A 10,642-nucleotide genomic window follows, 5' to 3' on the forward strand; every position below is an offset into this window, starting at 1 on the left:
TTAACTGTTTCAGGAATCTTCACTTCAGTTTTAGCAGAAGCTTTGCATGTTATCTGTATGGATGTAAACAATAATGTACAAGCATAAGATAGTAACGAAAATATGTGCGTGCAAAGTACAGGCTGCAAGGGGCAGCATGACAAAGCAAATGGATCAACTTTATAAAAGCAACACATGTTTATATGAACTAATGTATATAAAAGGTTTAATACATATTTTAATTGAATTAAAGAAATGTTTCATTTAACATTCATTTTTATAATACTTAATAAATAGATAATTCCATTTTCATTATATCAAATACAGGAAAAAGAGATGGCAGCAATGTATCAACTTCATGTGATATCATTACAAACTTGTGTGTGTGTGTGTATATATATACATATATATATAAAATATATTTTCATCTGTCTCTTTATAATTGCATTGTTATTTTTTACTTTCATGTTGATACACTATACAGTGGTTGCTAGAAGAGTTCTTGTTTTGTTTTGTCTTTTGCTGCACATGGAGAAGTTTTTTTTTGGGGGGGGGGGGGGGAGGGGAGGCAACACTTCCACCATTGTTTGGTTTCAATAACAGAAAAAGAGAACTAAGCGTAAACTGTGAGATAATCTAAAACATACAATTTTAATAGATATGCATTAAAAAGCCAGTATCACCAGGTATCCAAAGAAACATAGGAGTTGCTCTCACCATTGTGTCATTGTAGACATTCTCCATAGTAGGGTATCAGGAGACAACTCAAGTTCTAGGTATGGTGTATGAAAAGTAACAAATCCAGATGTTGCATCAGCACTTTCCCTGAAATCTGTGAAATTTTTTTGTTATATAGACACGCTTTTAGCACTGGGTCTTCATCTCTAGGAGAACATCTAGGGATCATAATGAACAGGGCCCTTACAGATGAGCCCCTGGCTTCTACATATTAGACCTTCTTGTACTGGATGCCAAATCTAGCACTCATTTTACTCACCCCAGATCTCTATCCCTCATCTGGGGTAAGACAGTTTTATAAATGAATTTTGCGTTCACCGTTAGACCCTTTGAAGACTCCATTAAGTGAAGAAATGCGCCAGGGTGGGGGCAAGCAGGGTGCTGTACAGATTAGCGTAAGACACAAGGTACTGTCCATGTAAGGACGGGAGCTAATCTCACAGTGTTCAGGGAAAGTACTGATGCAACATCTGGTTTTGTCACTTTTCATGGTCCATACCTGGAACGTGAGTTTTCTACTGATACCCTACTACTGAGCATGTCTAATGACGCAACGACAAGACCGGTAAGACGTATTTAACCCAGTTTCACACTGATTGGGAAATTGATTGACCGGCTGCTTGTAGTAACTATCTGGTGGGTTTGACTTCTTTTCATTCATGACTCCTATGTTTCTTTGGATACCCAGTGATGCTGGGTTTTTAATGCATATCTATTAAAATTGTATGTTTTAGATTCTCACTCTTTACACTTAGTTCTCTTTTACTGTTATTGAAAACAAACAATGGTGGAAACAAACGGCAGTGCTACATCTGTTGTATCACTAGGAGCTGCTTACCTATATGGGTGACACATAGCAATGAGACATCTGTCCCTAAATGCAGACAGCAAGCAAATGGCGGACATTATGCGGCATCAGGCATTTATAAGGGGCTGTGACATCACTGGGACTAGCTAACTGCTGAGTGCTATCTGTTATCACATGTGATGTATTTTTTACAAACTTTTTACTTTAGTTTTCTGTGTATGAAAAATTGTTATCTTAACCCTTTTTTTTAATGATCAGGTGAATTGACGCAGCCAATAAGAATCACTCTAGTAGGGAAGTCTCACTTTCCCTTTAATACTTTCAATAGCTGCAATAAACTACACGTCAAAAAGAAGCAAGGTCACATAAGTGTGTTTTTTCTTTAATTTGCAAAGTTCACTGCCCTCCTGTACTATTCCATTGGGCAAACAGAAACTGCAGTAGTAGGATACCAGCTCTTTGGAAACTTAGTGAAAGACATGTAAAGTGCTGAAAGTAAGAAAAGAATACATCATTTTATTCTAATCTGCATTTATTGTCCATTAATACTATGCATGCTTGATCATAGGTGGGGTCATTAAGAAATAAGCTTTACAATAGCATCATGCAAAACTTTGAACTTAAGAGGATTCACATGGGAGATTTACTGTGCAAAATGCATCTGGAATTCTGTTGTATTTTGCACCAAAAAATTCCTTGCACCACATTTATCACAAGTCCATAATCAGGGACGCTAAGCCCTGTGACCAATTTCTTTAGTACTGTTAACAGCCAAAACATACCACTTGAGTACTAAACTAGTAGCTTTCCCTAAAGCGTAATGAAGTAATTGTGCTGTCTGCATCATGTTGTGATTCCACCGCTAGCGCAGAGACAATTCCAGCGCCTACACTCGTAAGATGGAAAGAAATGTTATTATTTTATTCTAGGCCATATTTTATGCAGATTGATCCGGGGGTTGCTACATGGTATCATGATCCTTCCATTGTATATTCAAACAACAAATTCTAATATGTATAAGGTCAAATAGCAAGCATAAAACTGATAAAAACAAAGCACAACCTAACCAATAACGAGCACCCAATACTGAATATACAACTGTTACACAAACACGAATGGACAGATTGTTGTTCTCTCAGCAGCCTTACTGCAAATACTTACAGTATCTGTACAAATGGATTGACAATGCAGAAGTATATATATATATATAATTGATTAATAGGGGCACAGAATATAAAAAATTTATATGACTATAATATTGTGAGTAGAATTATAAATTATGGGGCGGATTTAACAATGCTAGAAGTAGTGAAATAATTGCAGATTCTTGCACAGTGCAAGAATCTGTGATTAACATCGCGAATCCGCCACCCCTCACAACCATGTGGGCGTGGAGGGGGCTAGCAGGGCATGGGCGCTGCTGGAAGGGGCAGGCATGGGGCGTTCCTGTCCCCTGCCTGCATTCTTTTGCAAAACCAACAAACTTTAGTTCGCTGGTTTTTAAGCAAAACTACACCAAGTCCGACCTGGTGTAGCTTTGGTTGCCAACCGCGCCGCCCGACAGATCCATCAAGAGCCCCAAGCCTCTGAAAAATCTCCCCCTATGTGTGTGTAATTCATTAGGGGCATTATATAGGTACAAGCAGTCCCCTACTTACGGACACCCGACTTACAGACAACCCATAGTTACAGACGGACCCCTCTGACCACTGTGACCTCTGGTAAAGCTCTCTGGAAGCTTTACTATATTCCCTGGCAGCAATGATCAGCTGTAAGGGGTCTGTAATGAAGCTTTATTGATAATTCTTGGTCCAATTACAGCAAAAATTTTGAAACTCCAATTGTCACTGGGGCAAAAGAAAAAAAATTGTCTAGAACTTCAATTATACAATATACAGTTTCGACTTACATACAAATTCAACTTAAGAACAAAACTCCGGACCCTATCTTGTATGTAACCCGGGGACTGCCTGTAAAATGAATTATTGGAGGGAGAAATATTGAAAAGAATTCATAGAGAAACCATATATTATCTAATTAATTATGGGGGAGAACCTACAGTAAGCACTGAAGAAGCCATGTTTGTTGTAACCTAGCTCTCTCCAGGATATAACATAAGTAAATGGGGCTGAAAACAATATAAGTGAATTGAGCTTATTGCCCATAAAAGGGAATGGGGGTGAACTGAGAAATAAGTGAATGGAGCTGAAAAGTGATATAAGTAATGGGATGGATGCTAATATAAATCAAAGCGGATATACACAAATATAATTGAATGGGGGAATGGAGATATAAGTAAATGGTGCTGAACAGTAAAATGAAAATGGGGCTGAACGCCAATAGAATTGAATGGGGGTTGAATGAAGATGTAAGTGAATGGGTCCGAATGGTGACATATGTAAGGTACGGTTTTCTTTTCCCCCACCACACTCTAAAGGTTGGTGCAAATCCTAAGGAGCTTCTTTCTTCAGCTATAATATAGTCTAGGTAATGAGGCCTCATGCAGGACCGTATTTAGGTGACGTGAACCTCAAACAGTGACTAACCACGAAATCCCATTGGTTTCTACTGTGCATGTGCCAACAGTCAACACCACAAATTATAGAGCAGGTCCTATACTGCATTGTATTGTGGCGCGGCCGGTCATTTTCTATGGACATGGTTGAGGTGAGCGGCATGTTGTTTGCAGATTGCAGATCATGTGCCTGAGGCCTTTATTAAGACAAAGCACAACCCATTTGTGCTTTATAACTATCAATTATGATTTTCAGTTCCCTTAGTTTTCCACATAGGTTGACCTAATAGCAGAACCTTGCGTCCATTTACCTTTAACTTTTATAGTGAATGCAACTACAGCAATGTTTGTATCCTCTGTTACATTTGGATAAAATCCAACTCTTCCATGTTTGTACAGACAGTAAAGAAACTCTAAAATGTAAATGGGATAAATAAATACTTATTTCTGGAAAACATTACTTTCCATGTGAACCCCTTTAATGTGGACTGGGATTTAACCCCTATGGGACTCAGCCTCTTTTGGCCTTAAGGACGCGGTCCCATTTTTCAAATATGCCCTGTGTCACTATAAGTGGTTATAGCTTTGGAACAATATAAGATATCCAGGGGATTTTGAGATTGTTTTCTCGTGACACATTGTACTTCAAATTAGTTTAATAATTTGGATGAAATCTTTTGTGTTTAGTTATGAAAAAAACCTAAATTTGGCAAATATTTGGAAAAATTCTTTAAATTCTCTACTTTCGAAGCAGATAGTCATAGCACCCAAATAAATTCATAACTTACATTTCCCAAATGTCTGCTTTATGTTGGCATGGATTTTAAAGATTCCACATATTTTACTAGAATGTTATGAGGCTCAGAATTTGGGTGCCATTTTTCAAATTTTTGGGAAAATCACCAAAACTAATATTTAGATGGACCTGCTCAACTTTTAATTGACTGTGAGAGGCCTAAATAATAGCGAGACTCGTAAATGACCCCATTATGGAAACTACACACCTCAACGTATGAAAAACCACTTTTAAGAAGTTTGTTAACCCTTTAGGTGTTTTATGGGGGTTAAAACAAAATGGAGGTGCAGTCTACAAATTGTAATATTTTTTGACAATACATTCATTTTGGGTGGAAAATTAAACATTTGTAATGGATTAAATGAAAAAAGGCTCCACAAAGTTTGATACCCAATTTCTCCCGAGTACACTGATCCCCCATATGTGCTGGTTACCTGCTGTATGGGCGCACGGCCGGGCATAGAAGGGAAGGAGGCGCCATCCGGAACGGATTTGCTATGTCACATTGTAAAGGGTATAATTTTTTTAGTTTTTTTATTGTGAACCTATAGGGGCTTATTTTTTTTGCCATATGAGATGCACTTTTCTGGTACGTAATTTTGGGGCATCTATAGCTAATTGGTGAGATTTTATTAACTCTTTGTTGGAAATGAAAACCATAAATTTTTAGGAAAATTTTTTTGTGTTTTTTTTTTTTTTCGTTTACCATACCGTAAAAATAGTATATTATTTTTATTCTATGGGTCACCACGATTACGAAAAGACCTCATTTATATAGGATTTTAAAAATTTTTTCCCATTGTTACTGAAGAGAAAGTAATTTGGCAAAAATGTTAATTTTAGCATCACCGACTTTCATATGCATAACTTTTTTATTCTTTGGCTTACACATCTGGTTAAGGGCTTATTTTTTGCTAGAAGGATTGTTCTTTTTAGTTGTCTTATTTTAGCGTAACTTTTTTAAATAACTTTTTAGAGCATTTTTTAAAGGGTATTAATTAAAAATCATCTTTTTTCAGAGAGTTTTTTGAAGTTGTTTTTTTACGAGGTTCACTTTGCGGGTCCAATAATGATTCTGTTTTATTATGCAGATTGTCACGGACGTAGCGATACCAAATATGTGGAGGTTTTGTCTATTTTATTTAATTTTACTGAATAAAAACTAATTTGGAGAAAATTTTGTTCATTTTAGCATCACTATCTTTTCATATGCATAACTTTTTTATTTTTCGGCTGACAAATCTGGTTAGGGGCTTATTTTTTGCGAGAAGAGTTGTTCTTTTTAGTGGTCTCATTTTAGAGTGCGTAACTTTTTAAAATCACTTTTTAGAGCATTTTTTTTAAGGTATTAATTAAAAATTATCTTTTTTGAAACGTTTTTTGCGTTTTTTCCCCTGGCGTTTACCGCTCAGGTCCAGTAACGATTCTGTTTTATTATATAGATTGTTATGGATGCGGCAATACCAAATATGTTTTTTATAGTTTACACACACTTGCCCCAAGCCCTCCTCTCCACCCTGCAGCTTCTTCTGTCCTCAGCTTCTTTTCTCTTTGCCACGGCCATGTCGAAATCATAGCGGATAGAGGCAGAGAGTATAGACGTGCCTCTGCCTGCAGTGCCAGGAAGCTGAGAACAGAAGAATCTGGTGTCACAAGGTGAAACGGAGTGCTAGAGGTAAGTATTTTTTTTTCTTCCCCAAGTTTAAGTTTTTGGCTCGTTCTTGGGCCGCAGCCTGAAGGCTGCAGACCACTGCAGTAACGTACCCTGTAGTTGGGTGCAGGACTATAGGAACTGTGTTACAATGCGGCTTAACAGGTACACTATGCAGGGGGCCAGGGTCATCCCTCCTTGAATCAGCACAGGTAGAATGTTCCTTCAGTTGTCAGTCAACTTGATCCCAACCTTGTGAAGACAGAATTGTATTTCCCTTTGAAGCACATGAAACAGGTCCTCCCCTGTGTAACTGCTTTCCTGCAGGCTAGCCAGGTGACAATGCTGTGCTGCACATTGGTGGTATGCCTATTAGTGGCAGTGCCTATGATGGAGGCTGCGGAGGCATTGCAGGAACCACAGCATTAGAATATGGTGGCGGCATTGCCATCTCCTCACCTGCTTGCTGGCATCCTTGCTCCCCAACCTCAATTACCCAGTGGGCGGTAAAGAACCAATATTGCCCTTGGTCATAATTACAGTTCCACACATTGGAAACTGACTGGTCCAAAGAATTTCATAAAACATATACAAGCAGTCCCCCGGGTTACGTACAAGATAGTGTCCATAGGTTTGTTCTTAAATTGAATTTTGTATGTTAGTCGAAACTAACTGTAGATCCAGAAAAAAAAAAATTCTGCCCCAGTGACAATTGAAGTTTTACATTTTTTTACTGTAATGGGACCAAGGATTAGCAATAAAACATCATTACAGACACCTTACAGCTGATCATTGCAGTCTGGGACTATAGTAAAGCATCCAGAGAGCTTCACCAGAGATCACAATGGGCAGAGCGGTCCGTCTTTAACTAGTGGTCGTCTGTAAGTTGGGTGTCCTTAAATAGGGGACCATTTGTAAATATATATTTGGTATTGCTGTACTCATAACGACATGTAGAATAAATGTAATATGTTATTTAAGGCACAATGTGAATGGTACAGTACCATTTTTAAAACACCAACAAGGTTACAATTGTAGTTTTATGTCTGCCATTCCACAAAATAGTTATTCAATAAGCTTCATGTGCCACAAATGGGGTTCCATTTAAAGTCACAATTAACTCTCATCCAGTGACAGCAACAGATAGATAGAGAGATAGATAGATATGAGATAGATAGATAGATATGAGATATATGATGATGATAGATAGATATATGATAGAGAGATAGATAGAGAGATAGATAGATATGAGATATATGATGATGAAAGAGAGATAGATAGATAGTTTATGTTTATGATGGTTTATGTTTCTTCCTTAAGCTTCCCATATGTTTTTATATGGAATTCGTTTAGCCACATTCATCCAATATGTTTTAGTGTTCTCTGTGGAATTTTCATGCGCCTTTGATGTTCCTGAACTCGGGAAATGCCATTGGTGCATTACATGTGCACACACCCCCATGACATCAGCGCTTCAAGGCCAACTTGTACGAGCTACATCCCTATTAACTGTATATGGTGATGACACAAGAGCTATTATTCCCAGAACCGCACACCAGGTTCACCAAAGGGCAGAACAACAACCTGCAATACAAACAGCCATCTTACATCATATCAGTCTTTGTGTGCGACACACTGAGGTGATATGAAATAATAGGCCCATACACACATAGGATGCTCAGCTAAATATAGGTATCATTGCTTTTGTCACAAATATGGGGTGTCTCCAAGCTGTTTGTCCTATCCTTAGTAGATAATTAAACATCAGCATGCTTTTCTACCACAGGGCAGCTGCTGCTATTTGGCGCAGCTACAGATAAGAGTCGTATTAATGTCACACTCTAAGGCCTCATGCACACAAACGTGTAATTTGGCCATGTGCTAGATGTGACAAACACAAGGTCTCATTACTTTCGAGAGGCTTATACCTTTGATGGGTGCATACGCTGTGCTATGGAAGAGCCAACTGAATTATAGAGCCGGGCCTATACCTGCCCATCTTTACAACCAGAAGTGTAACGATAGCAGGTAGCAGCTATAGCAAATGCTACAGGGCCCTTCAGAGTCAGGGGTCCAGCCACTAAACCTGTTTCATTAACCCCTTAATGACGCAAACTGAAAAAGCTATAATGACTGAGGCCTTTTTTAGAGAATTTTCCTACGTAGCGGTTTAACTCCTTTTTTTTGCGTGCTACCTTAAAATGTTTAATAAAAGTTTAAAGATTTTTTTTTTTTAATTTTGGTTTTATACGGGGTTAAAAGTGGAAACTGTCATTTACAGTGCATATTTTTTTTAAATGTTCAATTTTATGTTTTTTGTAGCGAGCGGGATTTTTTTTATATTATATTGGGTATTGTGAATGTATTTTATGAATATTAATATTTTCTGTTCAATAAATTTTTATTGAAATTGGTAAATAACAAGGTTCAAAGTAACAACGGTGAGTCGGGTACTCATCATATCAGCATGTATATCTTAATGTACATAAGACAAATATCATACAACCAATGGTACAACTAACATAATATGGATAGCCGCTTCATGGAAAGCAAAAACATTGTATGAGTGTCACCAAATAGGCCATCCCTCTATGAAGATCTATATTTAAGGGTATTGTAAAAGACCAATTTTGATTAACAAAACTAACAACATTAACAAACAACAAAAAAAAACATAAAACGAACATATACCTGGAAAACACATTAGGAACAATGGGAAGGGAGATAGGAAAGGGTCAGGGGTGGGAATACAATAGGGAAGGGGGGGTGTAAGGGGTACGAGGATTCGCCAACTTGATCCTAACTTTTACCTGTTCAGTCTATACTCCCTCTATCCAAGAAGCAAATTCCATTGAGCTGCGGAACTCTATCCAAGGAGACCAAACCTTGGTGTACCTATCAAATTGTGAGTCCACCAATCCCTCTATAGCTCTCATTTCCTCCATTCTATTATATTGTTCAGGGCTTCTGCCCACTGGGCTCTTGATGGGCACACACTTGACTTCCAGAGCCTGGGAATTATCTGGCGGGTAGCAGCAATGCAGTGTCTCAGAAAGCCTTTCTTCACCGTTGAGATAGAACTAGGAATCATAGACAATAACCCAAGCTCTGGAAGTGGCGCAATAGTATCCGACCACAATTTGTTGTACAGGTCACAAACTCCCTTCCACAGGTCCCGGACCCCAGGACAAGACCACCAGATATGCAGCATGGAACCCTGCTCCCGATTACATCTCCAGCAGATTTCAGGTACCGAGGGGAACATCCTGTGTAACTTTACTGGGGTTCGGTACCACCTAGCCATGATTTTAAAATTTGTCTCTTGAATTTGTGATGATACAGAGAGTTTGTGAGTCAAGATAGCCGCCTTATCCCAATCCTCCTCAGAGAATGTTTTGTTAAGAGCTCTCTCCCATGCTTGTCTATATGGGACAGGCGTTTTCTTAGCCCTTTCCCTCAGCAGCCACCCGTAGACCGTAGAGATCAAGTGTCTAGGCGCGTCTTTATTCGTGAAAATCTGTTCTATAAATGTCAATTCTCGAGTGAGGGATTGTGTAGGGCCTAAAGACTGGATAAAACTACCCAACTGTTTAGTCATAAACCATCTACTACCTCTCATATCTGTGGGGAACCACCCCTCTAGGGACTGCATATCCCGATTGACCAGCGCATGTCTTATTTGCACCACCGTGTTCGGTGGGAGTCCAAATAATTCCGGTGTCATGTCTCTCAAGGGGCATCTAGGATCTAAGAATATTGGTGACATAGGGCCAGGTATGGATGTCAGTGAGTGGCGTTTCCTCATCAAGTCCCAGGTGCTAAGGAGCGATTTATAAAGGGGTGTGTGGACCGTGGATGGACAGCGTGTTGCGGCAGAAAGCCATAGGGACGCCCCCAAATATGTTGAGTTCAAGGAGGCTTCTAACTTCACCCATAACTTAGATGGTGAGCTTAGAACTGCGTCTACTATACAGGCTAATATAGAGGCTTCATAGTATAGACCCATGTCAGGCAAACCCGCTCCTCCTAGTTCTTTAAGTCTGGTAAGAATATTGTGTGACATCCGGGGTCTGGAAGAGTCCCATACAAAACCTGATATTAGCTTTTTGAGTCTACTAAAAAAGGTAGAAGCTATGTGTAGGGGGATTGTTTGGA

This window comes from Engystomops pustulosus, chromosome 7 (genome assembly GCF_040894005.1).
Source record: "Engystomops pustulosus chromosome 7, aEngPut4.maternal, whole genome shotgun sequence".
NCBI lineage: Eukaryota > Metazoa > Chordata > Amphibia > Anura > Leptodactylidae > Engystomops > Engystomops pustulosus.